This window comes from Equus asinus, chromosome 3, assembly GCF_041296235.1.
Source record: "Equus asinus isolate D_3611 breed Donkey chromosome 3, EquAss-T2T_v2, whole genome shotgun sequence".
Taxonomy (NCBI): domain Eukaryota; kingdom Metazoa; phylum Chordata; class Mammalia; order Perissodactyla; family Equidae; genus Equus; species Equus asinus.
In genome coordinates this window covers 154,089,923-154,115,115 of record NC_091792.1, presented here as the reverse complement: position 1 = coordinate 154,115,115, position 25,193 = coordinate 154,089,923, and the positions used below count along the sequence as shown (strand labels likewise).

Sequence of the window (25,193 nt, the reverse complement as noted above, 5' to 3'; positions counted from 1 at the left end):
CCTGGTGATATTTCACATGATGAGATGCTCAAGAAAGTAATTTCAATAAATTCTGGTTGATTAAAAATCTAGATGAATGGGCAATCCAGATGTGTGCCGTCTTGCTCTCTCTGTTTTAGTCTCACATTCATATAGATGCAGAATTGAGCTTCTCATTGAGTTTCCTAACAAGCAGCCATTCATGCAAAAAGCTCTAATAAGCAAGGCAAATTCCACTAAAGAATTTATGGGGGTGTCAAAGCAGGGAATTTGCATCACATGCTTGGCAGCCAGCAGCTTCAGAATCCATAAAGATATTTCTAGTCTTCAAAGTCATTGCTTGGCTGTACCAGGGTGGTGGCCTCCCCACCTCCCCTCTACACACACCTTGCAATTGCTTCATGCTGGTCCAGCTTTTCTGGCTCATATCTCATTTCTTGAATTCCATCCCCAGCCCAACTCCAGGCCCAAAATATAAAACTAAACAAAACTGTGACTAGAAACTGCAACATCCTTCTACCCTAATAAGTCATTTGATGATTTATCTCTGCAAAACATTATTTTTCCAAGCAAAATGAAGGCCCAAGTTCATGAGGACATTTTCATTAAAAGGCAAGTGGAGGTACGACCATCTTACTTCGATTACAGCCAAATGAATGAAGAAATGAAGATGAGATAATGACAAGAAGAGCAGGAGACATTGAGTTAGCCATTTTTAACAGATGCCATTTACTGATTGATCATTATATGCCAGGCTTAATCATCTGAAAAGTATTAATTATCCTCATCCTGGAGATGCAAAATATGGTGGTATCAGAGTAGTTTTGGACTTGTTCAGGATAATAGATGGTACGTGGCATAAATGGAATTAAGCCCACAGCCATCTGATTCCAGTGCTTGTCCTGCCTTCCTCCAAATGTTGCTTTCCTGCCTCCTCTGTGGAATTCATTCCATAGTCAGTCCAGCCATCTCTCTGGATGCCTCACTTTCCTGGGTAAAGAAATGGTACCCTGGCAGCAGCTAATTAGACATGAGCAGCTGTAGTTACCCCTAAATTACTCAAACTGTCTTGATTTGAGCTTCATCAATGATCCCCTACAGGACTCTGTAATCTGATAACAATTGGAAACTCAGCAAAGTGATTATCAGCTGTTTCACAATGACAAATGTTTGCCAGCAGAACAGATGAGAAGGAAGATCACAGAGGAACCTCTTTATGTGGGAAAGGTAGAAGAAGCATACTGTTTTGGGGATTTGATCCTAATACTGGGGTAACTGTAACCCAGCCAAAGAGAAAAATGGAAACTGCTGGGAGTGGGGGAACTTTGCTTCTGTTCTCTCAAAATCATCACAGGAAAAGTTCGTCCCATGGTAGGGAAAGAATCTAGACCAGCGTTAAGATGGTAGCCACTTGTGGCTACATATGGCCACTTAAATGAATTATAACTAACTAAAACGCAAAATGCAGGTCTTCAGTCACATTAGCCACATTTCAAACACTCAATATCCATATGTTGCTGGTGACTATTGCATTGGGCAGCACAGAGATAGAACAATTCTATAACTGCAGAAGGTTCTATTGGACAGCACTTATCTAGAGCATAAAGGGATGAGATTAAACAAAGCCATTGATGATGGTGCAGAGCTAATTAGCAGAGCGAGCATTTGTAGGGCAGTGCTAGGGTTAAAACTGAAAATCCCAGAATTGTTCCATGTCACCCATCCATTAAATGGCAATAACAATATCCACCCATTTTTTTTTTAAAGATTTTATTTTTCATTTTTCTTCCCAAAGCCCCCCGGTACATAGTTGTATATTCTTCGTTGTGGGTCCTTCTAGTTGTGGCATGTGGGATGCTGCCTCGGTGTGGTTTGATGAGCAGTGCCATGTCCACGCCCAGGATTCGAACCAACGAAACACTGGGCGGCCTGCAGCGGAGTGCGCTAATTTAACCACTAGGCCACGGGGCCAGCCCCCACCCATTTTTTTTTAAAGTGCAATGAAGTACACATAATATAAAATTTACCATCTTAATCATTTTTAAATGTGCAGTTAAGTATTTTTAATTATGCTCACGTTATTGTGCAAACAATCTCCAGAACTTTTCCTTCTTGCAAAACTGAAACTCTATACCCATTAAATAACAGCTCCGCATGTCCCCGTCTCCCCAGCCCTCGGCAGCCACCATCCTGCTTTCTGTTTTTAGGGATTTGACTACTTTAGATACTTCATATGAGTAGAGTCATACAGTGTTTTTCCCTTTGTGACTGGTTTATTTCACTTAGTATAACGTCTTCAAGGTCCATCCATGTTGTAGCATGCGTCAGAATTTCATTCCTTTTTAAGGCTAAATAATATTCTATTGTATGTATTTCTACCACATTTTGTTGATCCATTTATCCATTGATTGATGGACACTTGGGTTGCTTTCACCTTTGGCTGTTGTGAGCCTCTAGGAAGAAGGGTGTACAAATATCTCTTTGAGACTCTGCTTTCAGTTTTTTTGGATAGTTACCCAGAAGAGGAATTGCAGTAATTCTATTTTTAATTTTTGAGGAACTGCCATATTGTTTTCCATAGTGGCTGCACCATTTTATGTTCCCACCAACAGCACACAAGGCTTCCAATTTCTCTGCGTCTTCACCAACACTTGTTAGTCTCTGTTGCCGTCTTTGTTTTTGATAGCAGCCATCTCAATGAGTGCGAGAAATCCTCCATTTTTAAGGGCTACTTTATTTTCCATGATGTGGGTGCTCGTCTTAGAGGCAGGAAAATTTTTTTTTTTTGCATTTCTGGTTAAAATGAATTATAGAAATCACCTTTAGTATAGAATGCATTTATTGTAGAAAATTGAGAAAATATGGAGAAGACTTCAGAAGAGAGTGAAAAAATAGGCATAATCTTACCACTTAGACATAACCACTTATAATATCTTGATGCACATTAAAAATACATAAAGCAACTTTATTTTTCTAAATAGGAACTATATTCTATGTACTGCCTTGGAATTTGACTTTTTTTCTTTTTAAGATTTGTACCTGAGCTAACATCTGTTACCAATCTTCTTTTTTTTCTTCTTCTTCTTCTCCCTAAAGCCCCCCAGTACATAGTTGTATATTCTAGTTGTGAGTGCCTCTGGTTGTGCTGTGTGGGATGCCACCTCACATGGCTTGATGAGCGGTGCCATGTCAGCAGCCAGGATCCGAAGCAGCAAAACCCTGGGCCACCGAAGCGGAGCACCTGAACTTGACACTGGGTCACAGGGCTGACCCGATATATATATTTTTTAATAATACCTATTGGGCACTTTTATGTCATTAAACAATTTTAAATGTCTTATAATAAATGGGTGGTATTTAATCATATGGATGTAACATACTTTAATTTATCACTTAATTTTGAATATATAGAATGTTTTTGTTTATTCATTATTGTAATTACATTGTAATGAATTCTCTTAAACACAAATCACTATATAACTATAAGAAAATTTTCTGGGACACATTTCTGGATTTTTCTAGCCACAAGGTTTGGACATTTTAAAAAACTTTTCTTGTTGAAGAATAATGTACATATGAAACTAAAAGTCATAATTGTACAACTTGATAAATTATCATAAAGGGGACACATCAGCATGACCAATATTCTTTTTATCCAACCAGCTTTTTCAACAAAAGCTGAATATTGCCAGCCAACTCAGGTTAGTTTCTCCAGGAGCAGACAGCAAGGTGAGAACCCGTGTGTAAGGGAATCATTGAGGAAGTGCTCCCAGTGGAAGCAGACAAGAGAGCGGGAGAAGCAGAGCAGGGAAGGGGAGAAAGGTGTCATCAAAGGGAAAGTCTCCACAGGTAGCTTCAGTCTGGCCTTGCAGGAGAACTCGTGACTGAGGGAGAACTGTCCCACCCGGTGACATGGGGGCAGGCTTTCTCCCTCCCAATGACAATCAGTGGCGACAGCCCTGCAGGGAGAGAGCATCAACTCCCAGACCCTTCTGGCTCTCTGTGCCTTTGGACAAGGCCTCCCAAAGGACAGTTTGTTCAAGAACCACCCCAGGTACTATCCACTGAAAGCACTGAGGAAGCAGAGGTGGAGGTATTTGGGGGTGGGGACTGGTGCACCGAAACAGTAAAAAGGATCTGAAGGGACAGGGGGAAGCCCTCATACAGTCCGCCCCACCTGCCTACCAGAAGCTCCCCTCTTGCCCAGAAGAAACCATTACTCTGACTTTAACACCATAGATCAATTTTGCTTGTTTTTGAACTTTATATAATGGAATTATACAGGCGGTACTCCTTTGTGTCTGCCATCCTTTACTTATCACGATGTTTATGAGACCCAGCCAAGTTGTCGCACATGGCAACCGCATGTGCATTCCATCGTGGTGTAGGATTCCATCCTTTAACTATACCACGATTTATTTATTCAGTTTACTCTTCTAGGACATCTGAGTTGTTTCTGCCTTAACAATATTATTGATTGATACTACTTTGAACGTTGTGGACCATTATACTCTCATTTCTGAGGAAAGGAACTGCTGAGTCATAGGGTAGGCAATATTAGTTCTGGTAGACGTGGCTAGAAGCAGTTCTCCAAAGGGGTTACGCCAGTAAAAATACCTCCCAGAAGTTTATAGGAATTTTAGTTTACATCCTCATCACACTTGCAATTGCCAGTCTTCTTAAATTGTAACCATTTTGGTGAGTATATAGTGGTTTCTCATTGTGGTTTAAACTAGTATTTCTTAAAAGAGATGTTGAACATCTCGTCCTGTGTTTATTGTCTATTTGGGTAGCCTCACGTGTGTGGAGTGAATACTTGTAACTGTTGCCCATTGTAAAACTGGGGTTTCTGACTTTTCATTACTGATTATTAGAATTTATATACATATAATTGCATATTATATATTTATTTATAGACATAATAATGTAAATAAATATATATATTTGTATATACCCACACATATATATATTCTGAACCCAAGTCTTTCTTGGTTGTATGTATTGCCAATATCTTCCACTCTCTGACTTAATCTTATACTCCCTTAGTGGTATTTATTGACAAAATAAAGTTCCTAACTTTAGTGTGATCTATTTTACCAATCCTTCCCTTTGGACTAATACCTCGTGCACCTGTATAAAAACCTTTGCTTTCATCAAGGTCATGGGAATATAATTCAATGTTATTTTCCAGAATATTGTTTACCTGCAATTCATTTTTTTATATATAGTATGAAGTAGGGATCACGTTTCATTTTCTTTCCATATGAATATTTATTTGACCAGCATAATTTATTGAAAAAAAAGTCTTTCCTGTGCTCTTCTACAGTTCTACCTTATTCATAAATCTAATGTTCATATCTGCGTGGTTCTGCCTCTATTCCAATTTATCTACTTTTGTGCCAATACCACTCTGTCTCATTTGCTATATCTTTATAATAAATCTTGATATCCGTTAGAGTGATTCCTACAACTTTGTTCTTTGATAAGGAGAATAAACTCTTACATAAAGAAGAAACAAATAACAAACCTAACAAACATAACACTTTACGTCACGTATTCTAAAATTTAAAAACTCAGATAACAAAAACTATTCTTTATGTTTTTGCCCCCTCACTGTCATCCCCCTTGGTTCTCTCGTGGGACTTCCATGAGCTCCTTTTAAAATGTCTGTCAGCATATCATTTCAGACGGGTCCCTTATCTTGTTTACTGTGTCCCCTAGTTTTCAAGACATATATTTGCACCTATTTTCCAGTATGTACCCTACATCACTTATTCGTCTTTCCCTGTTTTCAAAATTTATGTTTGAGTCATTTTTTGGGCATCTGTTACCAGGCCCTTGAGTTTGGGTGTCTTGTGAGTTCAGGGCCTCCCTCTGAAACAGAACTCCAAACTAATTCAGAAATAGGATGTTTGTTTTGAGGACGTAGCAAGCGGGACATGGAATGTTGGGTGATACTCATGAATAAAACAAACCTGAGGAAAACTGGAGTGTTTAGAACTGGGACAAATCTTTACCTGGCTTTTGGCTGGCGTATCCTCTCATCTCTTTCCACATGCAGATATCTTAGTAAATGATAACGCTGCATTTAACGCTTCTGTATTGTCTTGTTTTCACAACAAATGGGTGTAGTCTTGCAAGACATGGAACAACAGGGATCCTGAGAACAATGGAAAAGGGCTACAAAGTGCAAATTGGGCGCATGTGTGGTGAGACCCCTCGATGTCTCCAGATTTTTCCTCCTCCTCACCTGCCCTCTGCCACCTGGGGATTGATGCTGCCGCAAAGCTCCATCCCTGAGCTATTGATCCTTCAGGAAGACTTTTGCTCTTCTAGGTGGGAAGCACCGACTGAGTCTGGCTACCTGGGTTTCCATCTGCTCTCTGACCCCATTCCCCTTCTTCAAAAATGCAATTTTTCTTTGCATGTGCTCCATTTTGATCCTTATACAAAACGGATTGTTCTGAATCTTTGAGTTATTAAGGAACCTTGCAACTGCTCAATTTTTGTTAAACTGTGATGGTCCCCTACATGTAAAATGCACTAAGAGTGGAAGCCAGCTCCCCATAGATGGTCCCAAATGATGGTTTTCTCTTGATGGCTCCTGAACCATGGAAGAGAAAACTTGGAAAAATCTTTCCCTTGCCAAATGGGGACAAAGTATCTCTAGGAAGATGAAGCTTTTGAAAGAATGATGTTTTCCTGTATTGCCTCCCTCACAACATGCCCAGGGGAGGTTTCCGAACCTCATTAAGAACCTCAAGTGAAGTGGAGAAACTATAAGCCTTCTACAGATACTTGCAAAAGTCCACAAGATAAAGACTAAGCCCTCACCTATTTGAGATTTTTATCCATCCCTCAGGACAGGTTGGGGAAATTGTAGCTGCTGAAGCATCCAGGGCACTGGAAACATGGGCGTCCAAACAAACCTCAGTCACCTCTGTGTCTTGCCAATATATTTAAAACCACTCTTGTACCAAGAGTCTGCACCTCTGTATTTTTCTATTATGAGGATGGCAGAATCTCCTCTATGAAATTGTCTGTATTAATATAAGAATAAGCCTTTGAAGTATCATCGCTGGAGTCTCTGAGTCCTGAAGAGGCTCGTCCTAGAAATCATGACTGCAGCTGTTTTTCTACTCACAATAAATGGACCACAGACTTCTCGCCAGGACCAGTTAGTTTACTGAAGTGAATTTCTATTGTCCAGACTTTAATTTTTATTACGACTTTTTATTTTGAAATAGTTTTAATCTCACAAGAAGCTGCAAAAATAATCCAGACTTCTGGGGTACCTTTCATCCAGCTTTTCCCAAACATTAATATCCTGGAAAATCATAATACGTGGTCAAGACCAGGAAACGGGCATTGATGCAATAATGTTAACTCAAGTGCAGACCTTATTCAGAGTTCATAAGTTTTTATATGAAGTCTTTTTTTATTTTTACTTTAGGTGTATAGTTCTACGAAATTCTATCACATGTGTAGATTGATGCGAACGTTACCACAATCAGAATACACTCTGTTCCATCACCAGAAAAAAGTCATTCATTGTTGACTTTAATTTTTTCAAACTATGTTTCAAAAAAGATCAAATTAGAATAATTTTACTTGCTTAGTGTAATCTATTATAAATGTCTAATTGGGGGAACAATTATTATATTTTAAATATTTTAAAATATTAATATTTAAAGTATCTTAGTTTGTCAGAGAGCATTTAGAAGATCCTAACATGTAAATCTATAACTCTAGAACTTTGTTCCAGTTATATAGTATATCATTGTAAGCAGCAGTGTTCTGGCTTTCTATTGCTGAATAACATATCACTCCAAAATTTAGTGACTGTAATAATAACCACCATTTGTTTTGCTCACAAATCTTCAATGTGGGTAGTGGGGACAGCTCGTCTCTGCTCCAGGCAGCGTTAGCTGAGGTGGCTGAGCTGGGGCTGGAGGATTCACTTCCAAGATAACTGAGTCGCCTGGATGGAAGTTGCTTGCAGTCAGTTCCTTTCCGTGTGGGCTCCTCCACAGAGTGGTGTGGGCTTCCTCACAGCATGGTGGCAGGGATTTATGAGTAAGAGTAGAGACAGGAAATGGAAGCTACCAGGTTCTTAAGTCTGGGGCCTGGAAACTGGCATAGCATCACCCCCATCTATTGGTCGAGAAGACACAGAGCCTAGATTCAAGGAGAATGGACACATACCTCACCGTTTGGTAGGAGGAATGCCAAATTTTTGTGACCATATTTTAAAACCACCACATTGTTTTTCATATAACGAAATCTGTCACCTTAAAAAAATGCTTGGAGTTTAAAAAACATTACACGTTTTGCAATAAAAATGAAGTTCAGAAATACCTTAGTCTTGAGATATATTTGTTTGGAAAAGAGGCTTCCAAAAAAAAAAACCTAGTAAGATGTATGTAGTGAAACATATGAAATGTGGTAAGATCGTATCTGAATATTTTCATTATATGTGCAGGACTAATGATTTTTAACAAGAGCAATGGGATGACAGTAAATATCTGAAAATAAAAATTATAAGAATTAAACATTTTTTAAACTAGTGATATTTTTTGTAGTGGAGTTTTAATTTGGGACTGATAAAACAAACCACAGGCCAAGGAACTGATATAATGCTTGGTCCTGAGGCCAAGAGCCTTAAAATATTGCTCAATGGGAATGATAGTGCCTCTTACTGTTCTTTATAAAAGACTCCTTTTTGGACCTCATATTTTTAAAAATATTAATGCAAAACTTGGAGATTTTGTATTAAATTCTTTTCAAATACGAAAAAGTTGGCAAAAGTAAATTTAATAATGAAATGGGAGCATTTATCAATTTTCCTTGATTCTAAAAAACATATATTTTGTGTGATACTCTGTAGTATTAAGTACAGTTAACATAGAAATAAAAATCAGGGGTTTTGGTACATGGTATATTTGATTTCACTTCAACATTTGGATTCTGCTCTAAAACTAAATAGCTAAAGCTTTATACAAATGATCTAAAATACAGCACTTCAGTTGAAATGAACTGTGGCAGTTAAGATGTTATGGCTATAAACATTCTTCTCTTAGGAAATGACTCCAGGAGGACCAGGATCCAGATAATCTGGAAATTATATGAATCGTAGAAAAGTTTCCATGTGAACTTGGGAATCATGGTTTTAATTTGTAATATCCGACTCGTTTCTAATTGCTGATATTTTAAAATAAAATGGTATTTTATTTTCATATATACTGGTTGTTTTCTATAGCACATTTGATTGGTTTTGTGAATGTAGAATTTATATAGTGTCAAGGTAATGCCTCTGGGAAACCGGTGTCCTAAACTAAGTTTATCTCCAACTAAAATGAGGACATGAAACATATATGAGAATTTCAAAGCAAACCACGAGAGCTTGTGTTTATTTTATTTGTCTAGCTAATCATTTGGGATTCTAAGGTCTAGGAACCTTCTTGATCCCCCAGTGGGAAATTAAAATCTTTGGCTGGTATTGTGTCAAGATACTACTAATTAGGATAATCTCGTTGCGATAATACATAATCTGCTTTATTAAAATGACAAGGGGATGTTACGTATGAAAATGTGTGCTCTGACATTATCAGAAATTAAATCGGAGGAGGCAGGACTGGTTTATTCAACCAGGAAGCAAATATAGATATCTTGTACCTGTAACTACGTACCAAGTCATTACAGGTGGGTTAGAGAGTGACGAAATGAAACTTTTGTGCAGAATTTTGAAGACAGTGCTCGTGATTTTTTTTTAACCATCTCAAGGCAGAGCAGATTCTTCTTCCCTAGTGTTTTGACAATGAAAGCAGCCTTCCTGGTCTGTGAATTTATCAGTGGCACCTGTTGGAATGCCAACAACTTCAGACTGAAAGCCAGCAGAAAGCTCTGAAGTTAACACCACAGATCAGATAAATACCTGCAACACAGTGAGAACTTTTAGTTGATTCTATAACAGTGATTTTCAAAGCATGGTCCCTGGCCCAGTGGCAGCATTAGAAAATTTACTAGAACTGCAAATTTTCGGCCCCACCCCAAACTTAAGGAATCAGAAATTCAGGGGGCAAGGCCCAACTCTCTACTGTTGTTTTTATTGAGCAAACCTTCCACATAATTCTGATGCACAATAAAGTTTAAGAACCATTATTCCAGAACAAAATAATCTGATTTCAAATCTATAACAAAATACAATATAAACAAAAAGAACTCCCCCAAAAATGAACTTATCAGTAGTTATACTTTTGTATTAATGTTGAATTACTACTTTGGAATGGTTTTCTTATGTTCTCAGTAAAGTATAAAGGTAGTGATGTTTATTTCATTTTCAAGATGTTCACTATACAAGAAAAGGAAGTATAATTTTTCAATCAAAAATGTGAGTATGAACAGTGTACTATTAGAATTGAATTGGAAATATAAAAATCAAATCATTACTTTACAAAAGAAATTCAGAGTAAATCCTTTTTAGCTCTGCCCAAAGACATAGCCCAGGAGAATGCTTTCCTCTCTCTCCCTATCATTCACAGCAGCGCTGGCATTCTTGTCTCCAATGCTATTTTCTCACCATGAGAAACCAGATTCCTTGCAGAAGTAGCTGATTCACTTTTGGATTGAAAGGTGAAAAGTGAGCCTGTAGGGGCCAGCCCAGTGGTGTAGTGATCAAGTTCACACGCTCTGCTTTGGCAGCCCAGAGTTTGCCAGTTCAGATTCCAGGCGCAGACCTATGTACCACTTATCAAACCACACTGTGGCAGGTGTCCCACATATAAAATAGAGGAAGATGGGCACAGGTGTTAGCTCAGGGCCAATCTTCCTCAGGAAAAAGAGGAGAATTGGCAATGGATGTTAGTTCAGGGCTAATCTTCCTCACCAAAAAAAAAAAAAAAAAAAGTGAGCCTGTATCTGAGGGTTCCCTTTTCTTCACATCCTCTCCATCTTTTGTTATTTCTTGTCTTTTTAATAATAGCTTGCTGGCTGGGAATGTAAATTGGTGCAGTCACCATGGAAAACAGTATAGAGATTCCTCAAAAAATTAAAAATAGAACTACCATATGATCTAGCTATTCCACTTCTGGATATTTATCCAAAGAACATGAAAACACTAATTTGAAAAGCTATACGCATCCCTATGTTCATTGCAGCTTTATTCACAATAGCCAAGACGTGGAAACAACCTAAGTGCCCATAGATGTATGAATGCATAAAGAAGATGTGATATACATACACAATGGAATACTGCTTAGCCATAAAAAAGATGAAATCTTGCCACTTGCAACAATATGGATGGACATGGAGGGTATTCTGCTAGGTGAAATAAGTCAGATGGAGAAAGTCAAATACCGTAGGATTTCACTCACTAGTGGAAGATAAACAAACAAACGTATAGGTACAGAAAATAGATTGGCGGTTACCAGAGAGGAAGGGGGCAAGGGGAGGGTGAAAGGGATAAAGGAGCCGGTTTGTATGGTCACAGATGGCAACTAGCCGTTTGGTGGTGAACATGATGAAATCTATACAGAAGTCAAAATACAATGATGTACATCTGAAATGTGTATAATGTTAAAAACTAATGTTATCTTAATCTTTTAAAAAAATGTGAGCCTGTAAAACCTGTTGTGCCAGAAAGCAGGATAGCTTTCACAAATAAATAGCTTTTCACAGCGTCATATCAAAAGGATACATAATTCCCCATTTGAGGTGAGCTTCTACTGATCAAGTTGAGACAACTGGGTATCAAAAGAACACTGACAGAGATCATTTATACACAGTAAATCTAAACGTCATGGGTCCCTAATGATTCACACAGGGAGAAAACACTAGCATACAGGCCTGTAAATGAAGGTGAGTAGAAGACAAATGTGATCTTTTTGGTCTTGCTATTCAAAATATGTTGGTGTTATTGATTCACGTATTGCGTCAATGAAAAATAAAGAAACTATGACTATAAATCTGTCACCTAGAAAACATATTTTTCTAACTCACTGGGAACATCAGTGGAATGATTCTATACATTGTGACCTCTGACAAATAGAAATGGCAAGCAGTAGGATATATTGGAGTATATGAGGAAGCCATTTGGTATAAACCTAATTCAGCCTAACTTTGTTTTTCATAAAGGGCCTGACATGGCCATTGAGCATGCATTGTATATCTGCTTTAAACATCTATGGCAAGAACAAATGCCCTTAAGATAAAGGTGCAACCTGCCCCCACATTGGCATTTCCTTGAGGATAAGCATCTTTCCTTAGGCTAGGAACTGATTGTTGCGCTCACCCTGTGACCAACCAGCTTGAGACAACAGACCTGGCACCCTGCTGTGTCCACCCAGACTGCAGACCCACTACCTGCTGTGTCCATAAGACAGAGTAGCCTTATGACTATTGTAAAAGGGACATTTCAATCATATGTGAAACATCCTCTTTGGGGATATATAACCACTCTGTATACCCCGCTTCTTTGGTGCCCTTTCTTCCTTTGGGAAGGAAGGCCCCAGACTATGGTCCTCACATTTTGGCTCAGAATAAACTCACCCAAATTTTCATTTATAGATTGGTTATGGAGTATTTTCATTGACCCCTCCCATACGGTAAAGGCATATAAAATACACAAAATCCAATTGGAAATAATTCTAAGTATCTTCTAAGCATTTTGTTATCTTCCACAGGGTTTAAATATCTAGAATTAAAAGAACAATATTTATACTTTTGAGTATGTATCAACTCAGGGGAGGGGGGGAGAGTTGCAGCTTTTTGTTAGTAGAGAGGATAATTAGATAATGCGTTTAACTTGAATTCAGAAAAGGAACCACTTTCCTCTTGCAATTATAAGATTTGACCTAACAGCCATCAACTAGCTTCCAGATTAAAATATCTGTTAGCATAAAATGTCATTTAAAAAAGGTCCTAACTAGCCTGAGGTCTTTCCATTGTCCTAATAAAGGTGTGGAGTGCAGGTTAAATAACCGTGACTTTAGCTCATGATAACTTCAGCTGCTCTTTCTAGCATCAGCATCCGTCTCCACACATTGCTGTCTTCTCAAAGGCTCACTTCTATTCCAAGTCCTTCTCAGCCTAAATATGTGCTGCCAGGCCCACACTGGGCTCTATGGCAATCTGGTGGGACCCTGGGTCTACACAGAGGAATTTCAGGGAAAAAAACTGCTTCATTCTCAAGATAGGCTCTGCCCTGTGCGTGCTCTTGTTGGCTCTTGTGGGAAACAGGGAACTCATTGCAAATTAGTGCTCTCTGTGATGCAAAAATCCACCAACAAGCCACAGCGAAATTAAAACTGCAAACAAAAGCAAGATAAACCTGCTTCCTCTGCGAATAGCAGATATCACTCGAAATCCAACAAATCTAGAAATTTTTACCACACAGGGGCAACTTCAGCCCAGCAGAGAAAAGGGGAGTTACCCTGTGGCATCCACAATGGACTTAATGAAGACCATAAGTGAATCCTGAAAAACTGTGTGGGAGCCGAAAAATAACTCCAGGTCTATTGACGGGAAATGGAAAATCACTCATTTTAAGATTCCTAAGCCTTTCCCTTGTTTATCGTGGATGCCTACTCTGTTATAGTATTCTATACCATATAGTGATACTATATACAAATTACCAATAATATACTAATTACTAGTAGGAAATTTATTTACTAATAAGTACAAGAACCTTCCTCCCCTCTGAATCCTAAAACTATACCTGGAAAAATGGTGGGGGAGCTATCTCCTCCTGTACTCGGTTATGAAAACGAACCCATAAAATTGATGAGTTAGGGACTGAGAGTGAGATGGGCACCTGACTTCTGGCTAGTGAATACTCTCCTCGTTCTTGCAGATTTTTAGAAACGATGAAAGCCATATTTAAAAATTTATGTCTACCGTACGTAAAATCTTTCCTAAGATTGTCTTGATCATCACAGCTCTTTTCATTTCCGCTTACGCTTTAGTAGCAGTAACATGGAAGACTTGCATGTTAGCAACTGAAACACACACCCCTACTTCTGCTAGGAATCGTGTCAAAACTCAAGATCAATTTAAGGAGAATCTGTACATGTTATAGTCCTTGATTTATTTAGATCTTTTATAATTTCTTTATGGAGATCTTAGGAAACACATACACGCACATATAATTGTATATATAGATATAGTATGTATATAATTGCATACGTATATTTCTAAATGGTATTTAAATTTCATTTTCTAGTTGTTGCTCTTACATAGAAATGCAGCAGACTTTCATTTATTAACTTTGTAGCCAATGAAATTGCTGAATTCACTACTTAGCTCTAATGCCGTATAATTTTTTAAAAGATTTTCTACATATTCAATGGATATATGCAAATATGGTGTGAATAATAGTAGTTTCATTACTGATTTTCCAGTCTTATTACTTTTCTCTCCTTATTGCACTGGCTACCACCTCCAGAAGGATGTTGAATAAAAGTAGTCTTCCGTTGCCTGGCTCTTGATGTCAGGAGTGAAGTTTCTAGTGTGTTACCACTAAGTGCACTTTCTTGCTGTAGTTTTTTTTTTTTTTTAATTTCCTTTATTTGATTAGCAAAGTTTACTTCTATTTCTAGTTTGCTTAAGGTTTTGTTTTGGTTTGTTCAAATAATGATTAGACATTAATTTTATAAAAATTTTTCTACAACTAATAAGAATGATCACATGAACTAGTTTTCTATTTCTTCTTGGGTTAGTCCTGGTAAGTTGTGTTTTTCACTGAATTTGTCAGTTTTACCTAAATTTTCAAATAACGGGGTAAAGTTGCCCCCAATAACTTCTTGTTTTAATATCTGCTGGATCTATCCTATCTTTATTCTAATATTGGTGATTTGTGCGTTTTCTCTTTTTCTCTTGATCAGTCTTGCTAGGGAATTGTTGATTTTGTTTTGACTTATTGTTTCAACCAATTGAGTTCTGACTCTATTGATTCTATGCACTGTATATTTATTATTTTTTAAAATTTATTTCTGCTCATTTTATTATTTTCTTTCTTTTGCTGTGTTTGGGCTAATTTGACGTTATTCTAGTATCTTAAGAAGCATATCTTTCCCATCTATTTTTAACTTTTTAAAACAAATAATATATATATTCAAGCTGAGAAGTGTCCTTCTAACTATAATTGTAGCCTCATCCCACAAGCTTTCACTAGTTTTATTTACATTTTCATTCAGTTCAAAATATCTTATAATTTTCACTGTGATTTCTTCATTGACCTATGGTTAATTTAGAAATGTTTTTGTTTACTTTCAAAATTTAAAAAGAAATTTTAGTTATCTTCTTGTTATTCATCTCAAGCTTAATTCTACATGATGGAATATAGTTTATATGATTTCAGTTTCGTGTATCAAAGTAGCCTGTAGTTGTCAGGTGCAGTGTTCTGTGTACTAGGTCAAACAGGTTAGAATTTTTAAATTCTACTTTTAATCTTCAATGTCCTTTCCAATTTTTTCTCTGATTTTGTCATTGCCTTGTTCTGTCAGTGACTAAGAAGGGTGTGACAAAATTTCCACAATAATTGAACATTTGTCTTTTTCTCTTAAATTTGTCAATATTTGCTCTATGCATTTGGAGCTATGTTATTAGAGGAAAAAATCAATTAGAAGTTCTATATAATCCTAATGGGTTGACAGTTCTTAAATAATAAAATGTCTCTCTTTCTCTCTTATAGCTTTACCCATTAAATATCATTATTTTGACATCTTAAAATAGTATTTAAAATTTTTGATATTTAAAAAGACAAATTTTAACTGTATTATTCTGATATTAATATTTGTCAGCCTTCTTTTGATTAGTGTTTCCATGGCATACTCTTTACATTCATTTAATTCCAATTTCTTTATGTCTTTGTATTTACAATGTGTCTCTTTTATGTTACACAAAGTTTTGGGGATTTTTGTTTGTTTTTAATTTTTTTGATGCATTATGACAGTTTGTTTTCTTTTTTTTTTTTTTAAAGCTTGGCGCCTGAGCTAACATCTGTTGCCAATCTTCTCCTTTTTTTCCCTTCTTCTTCTCCCCAAGTCCCCCTAGTACATGGTTGTGTATTCTAGTTGTAGTCTTTCTGGTTGTGCTGTGTGGGACGCCCCCTCAGCGTGGCCTGATGAGTGGTGCCATGTTCGTGCCCAGGATCTGAACCAGCAAAACCCTGGGCCACCGAGACAGAGCATGTGAACCTAACCACTGGGCCACGGGGCCGGCCCCCAGTGTGACAATTTCTGTTTTTAATTAGAGTATTTCATCTATTTATATATAATGTAATGTCTTTGTTTTTTATTGATATTTTAAAAACAATGTTAGATTAACAGAAATTGAGAAGATAGTACATAGACTTTCCATATACCCCACACACAGTTTCCTCTATTATTAATATCTTAAATTAGTATGGTAGTTTGTTACAAGTAATAAACCAATACTGATACCTTCAACTTTTACCTGCTGTCTTTTTCTGTCCCGCTATCCCATCCAGGATAGCACATTACATTTCCTCACCGTGTCTTCTTAGCCTCCTCTTGGAGCTTGGGATTCAGTCTTCATGAGGTCTGGACGCTTGTCCTGGGCATAGCCACTTGGAATTCCAACTGAATGGCATTTTTTCTTTAACTTTAGATGTGTTCCAGGACTCTCCTGTCACAGCCCCATGAGGACGCTGGAAGCTCTCCTCTGCTTATTAGCCTGTCAACTGTTCTTGAGAAATGGAGGATCCATTAAGGTGAAAGGTAATGCCAAGCATTGTGGTCACCTGTATGGACTTTGGGCTTCAATAGTTCAAATAGCTGTCTTCAAATAGATTTTCTTTTCAAAAAGTATTTTTCCTGTATTTCTAGTTTTTCGCAGTGACAGTGTCCATCCACACAAAACTAGTTCACTTTAACTGTAGTGGGTGAAGGCATTTGAAAAGCATTTACTCTATGCTGCAAACCAGCTTTCCTAAACATTGTACCAATTTTCTTTTTCCAAAAGTTTATAACAGAAACTATTTCTCCAGACTCCAATAGCAATGTCTATAAGTAGTTCTCTTGAAGCTCAAAAAAATAGGAGAAAAGATCAGAATTCATTCATTTGTTAGTTTATTCAACGCACTTTTGAGCTCTTACTATATAGCAGGCATTCTCTCTCTTTCCTTTTACTTTCAAGAGGCCTGTAGACTCTAGAGAAATTGTTTCCCACCCTTCTCTCCAGCAGTCTTTAAGCTGTACAAAAAAAGATGCTTTCTCAGAAAAAAAAAATCACATTAATAATATTTCTCTAGAAGTGTGGATGCCTAACTGCCTCATATTCTCAAAAGTAAAGAGTCACCCTGGGGTCCTTCCTTGAGTGAACACCATTTACTCCAACTGACATTTCTATCTGCTTTACTAAAAACAGAAGTTCTATTGACAACCTTTAAATGGAAGTTCCTCTTACAAAAAGAAAATCAAGTATAGAAGACAAGGAGGAAGCGGCCATTTGAAACTCCTGTGTGGTTTGAATTGCTCCATTATGTATACATAACTTGGTGATCCATATAATTTACTTTTTAAGAGGGTCGTAACAGACATTAATTTAACCACTTTTATTTAGCGAAGGTATATCAGGATGTGGAGTATTATGTCTTAATGTCCTCTTCTCCACCTTCAACTCATAAATCATTTATCATGCATCATTTAAAGCAAGATAAGGTAATTTCAAATTATCGATCAATTACTCCTGTGTGCTACACAATGTTCTAGGAGCTTTCATCAATAGCAGCAAAAGAACACGATTAAAATGAAAACAGTATTAGCAGGCACTGTCTATTTCTCAAATACCACATGCAAGGCTCACCATAAGCACTTCATGGTCATGGTCTCAGTCCTCACATCAGCCATCGGAATTGAATGTTCCCGCTTCTCACCTTTTCTACTGATCAGGCAATTGTTGCTCACTGAGATGAACTTTGATATCAACGGAAGCACCAAGACGCTTCAAAGGATGATGGATATGAATGCAAATATCAAGTTATAGTTAATTTAATTAAACAATAAATAAAGCTATATGTTTGTTACATAGTAAAATTTATGAGGCATTCTAGCTTTAGAAACTTGATTTTAATTAGGTAGAGCTAAATAAATGACTAGTTCCCAAAGATAGAGGGGGTTTGTCTTTCTCAGCATGCCATACTCAAGAAACTCAATCTTTTTCTATAGTAAATGCTTCTCTATTACATGGATAGGCCCTATTTATCCATTTTTACTTAAGTAAACCAATGGTGTGTGGGAAAATCCACTGTTTCCACTCTATAGCAGGGGGATGCTACCCTAGGATTCCATTAAATTATGACCCCCTAAGGACAAATTGACAGTACATAAAAGGTAAAAACTTGTGCTTTTTATAGACACTTTTCGCAAAATTAGTTTCTTAAAGAAAAATCACTTTTAACAGGAATATTATATAATCCATGAAAAGAGAACATTTGTGCTGCTTTTATAGATGAGAAAACTAAGGCTCGGTTGGGTTAGATGAATTGCCAACTTGCTAAATTCAAGAACCTAAAGAAATTTTATTTAAAATAGCATTGGTTCTGGTACATTTGATGTGTCACGTATGAATTAAGGTAAAGAGTAAAGGAAATAGAAGGAAAGTTCTATTTTGTATGACTTTGTCGAAATTCCCATATAGCGAACTTAAGCTTTTATTTCAAAGCCCCCACTGACCAAAAGCACTTGAAGTACCCTATCTTTTGGTCAATTTGAGCTCCAGGCCGTTATCCTTTGGTGGTTGTTCCTTTGAAAAGAGTTCAAAAGTACGTTTTCAGTGTTTGATTCTTTTGGCCACACAGCTTTTAAGAAATATGGAACTGTGTCCAGGACTGTTTATCATATTTGAATTAACCATGTAGAATTCCTAACAGCAAGCACTTACAATTCTCTCTTCCCTTTTTGTTTTTGAGCTGGTTTTCTTTGATTGAATACTTGTGTCTGTATACATAAAATGCAACCAATTTTACTTCCCAAGTGCAGCCCTTTCCAGTCAATCACAGCACCCCTCACAGAGTGTAGGATGATCTGTTCCCACATATCGCCTATCCTGTCACAGCCCCTGACGGAACTCTTCAATGGCTCCCCTTATAGTGGACAAGATCCAAACTCCTTCTCATGGCACAGCTCCTGCCTTCTCTCGCCAACTTCATATTCTGCTATCTTCTCCTTCAAAACTCATGCTTTAGGGGCCAGCCTGGTTGTGCAGCAGTTGAGTGCGCATGTTCTGCTTCGGCGGCCCAGGGTTCGCTGGTTGGGATCCCGGGTGTGGACATGGCACCGCTTGTCAAGCCATGCGGTGGTAGGCGTCCCACATATAAAGCAGAGGAAGATGGGCACGGATGTTAGCTCAGGGCCAGGCTTCATCAGCAAAAAGAGGAGGATTGGAGGCAGATGTTAGCTCAGGGCTAATCTTTCTCCAAAAAGAAAACAACAACAACAAAACACTCATGCTTTAGAAAATATGGATAACCAGTTGGTTCCAGAATATGCATCGCTCTCTCATCCCTCTCGTGTGTGTTGCTGCTGCTCTCTCTGTGATGTTTCTTCCCACCTCTCCAGCTTTCTCTCGTGGATCTTTGTCTGGAACTGCTCTAAAGCATGTGTAGCTACCTATTGTAATAGTTTGAAGCTCTATGTCCCCTTGGACTTTAAGTTCCCGTACATTCATTTCCTCAACAATCGTTCAGCAGTCACTGGGAGTCAAATATTGTACTTAGGTCTGGAGATACCTCAAGTTCTAGGGTTAAACATATTAACTGGAGACACAGTTCCTGCTCTCAAGAAACTCCCAGACTGATGGCAAGATGGGTACTCAATACTATGTGTTATAAGTGCTATGAAATAGGTGTCCCTTAGTCATCAATCCCTTGTTTCAAACTAATGATTCTTTACATTTAATTTCCCCTGTTCGATTACTGATGTGGTTTCTGTCTCCTAAGAGGACCCTGAACAACACAATGGGGAACTCAGGGACTTTGAAAGCATATATAAGGCCTTTAACATTATGCCTAATGGAGATTGGGGTTTCAGGAGAGCTTCTTACTGGAGACACCCTCCAACCTTAGAAACCATGGTGCTTGGAATTCATTAATTACACATTGAATGGATCAATGCTTTTTAATGTTATTTTTCTATTTACAAATGTCTTATAAAGTAGAGAAGCATTATTATTACCACTTAACAAGTAAGTATGTGGAAGCCAATTGGTCATATCAATTTACCAAGGTCACAATAATCATATGACAATTCTTTACCATTTGCTCCAGCAATCCCACCTCTGGATATTATTCAAAGGAATTTAAATCTGGATCTTGAAGAGATATCTGCACTCCCATGTTCACTGCAGAATTGTTCACAATAGTCAAGATATGGAAACAACCTAAACGTCCATCGAAAGATGAACGGATATAGAAAATGTGACATATACGTACAAAGTAATATTATTCAGCCTTAAAAAAAATGTGTATGTCACCATTTGCAACAACATAGATGGATCTAGAGGACATCATGCTAAGTGGAATGAGTCAGACACAGAAATACAAATACTGCATGATCCACTTATACGTGGACTCTAGTCAAACCATGCAAACATAGTCAAACTCACAGAAGCACACAATAGTTGCCAGGTGGTTGCCCTGAGCTGTGGGGAGGGGAAAAGGGGAAGATGTTAGTAAAATGGTGCAAAGTTTCAGTTATGCAAGGGAAATAAGTTCTGGAGATTTACTATACAGAATAGGACGTATGATTAACAGTGCTGTAGCGTAGACATAAAAATTTGCTAAGATGGTAGATCTATATTAAGCACAGTCACCACAAAAGGAAAAACAGAACCAAACGAAAAACCAAAGGGGTCTGGAGGAAACTTTTGGAGGTGATGGGTAAGTTTATGGCATTGATTGAGATAATGGTTTCACTAGTGTATGCTTATCTCCACGCAAACAAGTTGTATACTTAAATATCTACAGCTTTTTGTACCTCAAAAAAAAAAAAAAATCATCATATGGCAATGTTTAGACCAGAGCCACAGCTCTCCTCATGCCTAAGCAAGTGATCTTTCCAACTGTTCAAGGGTATTGCAAAAAAAATAATGAGAATAATGTGTAGATACTGAAAGGTGGTATGATTTTTTTCCTTTCATTTTTAAGGAAATACGGAAAAAACATTTTGGCTGTTTGGAAATCTGGTTCAAGACCTTCCTTCTGATTGACAACAGTGAGGATATACCCAAGGGCGGAGTGCCAGACCTGGTTTCTCTGTCTTCAGGTCTAAATTTACTTCTTTTCTGCTTTGTATGGGAGTAGATGCTGTCCCTTGCTGGCTGCGTTTTTCAAGCTCCCTTGTCAGCTGGCTTCCGGCTTGGTTCTTCCGACATGAGGGACTAGTGGAGACTATGTCCTGGTGAAAGAGAGAAGCCAGGGCACCTCTCACCCTTCCTGTCTGCCTCAAGCAGCGTCCTTTGTGAGCAACTGCATCTTCTCTATGACTCCAGCTTCTGCCCAAAAGGCTCGTCGAGCTCCCAGCATCTGCCTGGGGACGCTGAGCCCTGGACTCTGGTGACACTGCCTCCCCCATTTGCCCTTGCCACTCCAGGGCTCAATGGTGTGTGCTGTTGTTAACTCTGGGCTAACTCACTATCAGTTTCTCCATTACCTGTGCGACCTAAATTCCCTCCACTAAAAGTAGTTGATGACACTTTTCTTCCTGGAATGACTTTGACTGATTCAACCAGGCTGGGGTTACCAAAAACCCTTTAAAGTTGGGCTAAATATTCAAATGTATTCTTAGTTTGTCAGATGACAAATGAGTGAAGTGGGCCAGGTGTAGAAAAATATATCCCTAATATAAAAAGGACAATAGAGCGAGTGTAATGATAAATGGCACCTGTTGTTTGGCATCAGGGTTGGAAGACGACAGGGAGGGGAAGAAAAAGGGAGAGGTGCAGGGCACTCCGGAGTCCAAACCCTCGCTACTCAAAACGGGCTTCACTCCCACCTGCATCCACATCTTGGGCGATTGTTACAAACACACTATCTGGGGCCCCAGATCCATTGAATAAGAATCTGTATTTAAGCAAGATGCCCAGGTGATTAACATGCACTTTAAACTTTGAGAAACTACTGGTCCACAGGATCTCTGCTAAAGGTGTGCCGCAGCTTCAGGTGAATGTTGCTAGGTAAGCATGCGTCTTGCACATTATCAGATCTCACAACTTTTCAGGATAAACTGGAAATTACCAAAAACATATGTGAAATCCTTTGATTTTTCAACACTGGACTTATATTTTTAAGGGTGTGCATCCTGGATAGAACTCATCTCTGGGCTTCACAGGAGCAGCTGGGTCAGATGGCGACATATGCTTAAAGAAACAAAGGGTGGTGCTTGGAATGCATGTCAACAAAACAGATTGGCATCTTTTATCCTACTGAAATTTATCTCTATCTTATGTGATTTACTCCTTTCATGGGTGGGGAAACAGAAGAAAACTGGCTCCTGGAACAGAAAGAGGGCTCAAAGGCACACGGCTCATAAAAGACCAGGCCGGGACTTCATCAAACTCCAATATCCCCTTTCTCGCATTACAGATTTGCTTCCAGAGTCAATGGGTCAGCGTCCTGGTGACCTGGGATCTATCTAAGGTGCGAAAATCTTGGGATTTTTCCCCTGCTGTATCTCCAGCAAATAAAGTAATGGTTAAGTGCAGAAACTTCCTCACCGTTCACAAAGTAGACGTTTAATTACCAGAAGCTTCTGTGTTTCCACAGCAGGATGCATAAAAGGAAGTAAAGTATAATTGTAGCAGTGCGTCTGGTTCGGAAATTAAAACTCAGCAAGGAAGGGCGTGCAGGGAGCCAGATGGTGTGGAGCATAAGGTGGCCTGCCGTGAGCCACTTCCCGCTCAGGCGGCTCATTGGGAGCTGATTTGTTCGAGGCTGGGCTGCCCTGGGCCAGACCCTTGGCTCTCTGTTCAGGGACTGTCTGTGCCTCCTTTAACAAACACCCCCTGTCTGGCAGATTTCTTCCAAAGAGGCTCAGATGGATTGTCAATGGTTTGCAGGCAAAACTTATAATCTTCAGGAACTCCTGGAAAGCCTGGAAAATAGTAACTCTGAATTTCTCATCTTCCTCATGTGACATGTTTAAGACCCCACCTGGGTCCTGGCAGGATGTTCAGAGTAAGGGAAGTGCTCCACCCCATGCCCCGCGCTTGTGGATTTGGACCCCTCAAGTCTCTGAACTGGTTTGTTTCATACCAGATTCCTTATTCTTAGCCCCTCAGGTTAGTACCTGAGAACTTGAAAGTGGGAGAAGAGGATATCATAGCATATGAGAGAGGAGTCCACCTCGTTGAACGGGTTTCCAACTGTAACTTTCCTCCAAGAACATTTGCTACACTTCATTGGCACAACAGTTTTGCGCACAATTCAGAGGTGGTCCTGCTCCAAGGCTGACCTCATCTCCCAATTCCTTTTTCTACTAACTCTCATTTATCCATATGTTCATTCTTTCTTTCAGCACATATTTAATGAGCAACTATTTATGCCAGGCACTCTTCTAAATGCTGGGAATAGAGTCATCAATGAAATCAATAATAAACATGTAAGTATGTCAGACAATTTTGGAAAATGGGAAATCCTGGGCAGGCACACTCATGTACACACACACACATATACACACCCCTCAGGGTCCTGGGGTAGAGTGATATGGGATGGGGTCACTACTTTAGTTAGTATGACCAAGTGAGAGGCCTCTCTAGGGATAGGACATTTGAATTGAGGCCTCAATGGTGAGAATGGTAGCCATAAAGATGTGAAGATGGAGAGGGAGGGAAGTGTTCCATGAAAAAGGAATATTAGGGGGGTCCTTGTGTCATAGTGGTTAAGTTCACGCACTCTGCTTCAGTGGCACGGCGTTTGCTGGTCCAGATCCTGGGCGTGGAGCTAGCATAGCTTCTCAAGCCATGCTGAGGTGGCATCCCACATAGAAGAACTAGAATGATCTACAACTAGGATATACAACTATGTACTGAGGCTTTGGGGAGTGGGGAAGAGGAAGATTGGCAAGATTGGCAACACATGTTAGCTCAGGGCCAATCCTCCTCATCAAAAAAAGAAAGCATACCTTAAAAAACAAAAAAGACAAAGAAAGATCAGAGATAAGTATTCAGAGGTGGGAATGACCTTGTGTGTTTAGGAATAGAGAAGGTATCCTGGTGAATGGGGGAGAATGACAGAAGATGAGATTGGAGAGAGTGGCAGGGACTGTATCCTGTGGGGCCGTGTAGACCAAGGTAAGGATTTTAGTCTAATTATAGTGAAAATGCACTCAAAGATCTTAATTCCTAATCTAATGTGTGCTTTACAAAGATTGCTCTGCCTGTAGGGTGGAGGATGGACGCTAAGGTGGACAAGAATGGGGTTAGGAAGAGCAGTTAAGAGGTTGTCGCAGAAGTCTAGGTGTGAAATTATGGTGGCCTGACTGGGATGAGAGAAGTAAGAATGGTGGACAATATTGGGGATATTTTTGGAGGAAACTCCACTCTGGGCAGCCCCACTTTGCCTCTGCCACCCTTATTCATTGAGTTTGCTCAAATTCCAGCAGGTGCTAAATAATATGAATTCTTCCTACGCAGAGTGTAGACCCCAACAATTCAAACAAAATAGCAAAGGAGAATATTTTACATATTAAGAAGATTTACTGCTCAAGGCTCAATAAGCATTCTGAGAACTTGCACTGATTTCTAAGCCAGTGCACAGCCAGAGAAGAGCAGGAGATTGCGGCAGGGTGGCGGTCTCACAGCTGGAAGAACACGACTGTTACTCTGGAGAAGAAGAGCCCTCGGGATGGAACAGGTGGGCTGCCCTCAAATACTTGAAAGGTCATCAAGTGAAGAAAGAGGCAACCTGTTGGCACCTGAGCAAAAAACCAGGACTATATTTATTTTCTGGGGCTGCTGTAGCAAAGTGACAAACTCATTTGTTGACTCTCAGTTCTTGAAAGCAGAAGTCTGAGATTAGGAGGGGTCCTTCCGAGGGCTGTGAAGGAGAGTCTACTCCAGGTCTCTCTCTTAGCTTCTAGTGTTTGTTCACAATCTTTGGTACTCCTTGGCTTGCCGAAGCATTGCTCTGATCTTCATCTTCCCATGGCACTCTCTCTCAGTGTCTATCTGTCCTCAAATTTCCCTTTTTATACGGATGT

At 38.9% G+C, this 25,193-nt stretch overlaps 2 long non-coding RNA genes across 2 annotated transcripts in view; both read left to right on the top strand.

The window, feature by feature from the left end:
* Positions 1–16,715, top strand: part of LOC123284795 (uncharacterized) — a 79,712-nt gene extending 62,997 nt beyond the window's left edge. The window contains exon 3 of the long non-coding RNA XR_011502493.1: positions 16,606–16,715. This is a non-coding gene — a long non-coding RNA (uncharacterized lncRNA). The remainder of the gene's footprint in view (positions 1–16,605) is intronic.
* Positions 16,716–22,499: 5,784 nt separating this feature from the next.
* On the top strand, positions 22,500–24,847 carry LOC139045000 (uncharacterized). Its single transcript, XR_011502492.1, has 3 exons — positions 22,500–22,633; positions 23,511–23,594; positions 24,628–24,847. It is a non-coding gene; the product is annotated as an uncharacterized lncRNA (long non-coding RNA).
* Positions 24,848–25,193: the final 346 nt, after the last annotated feature.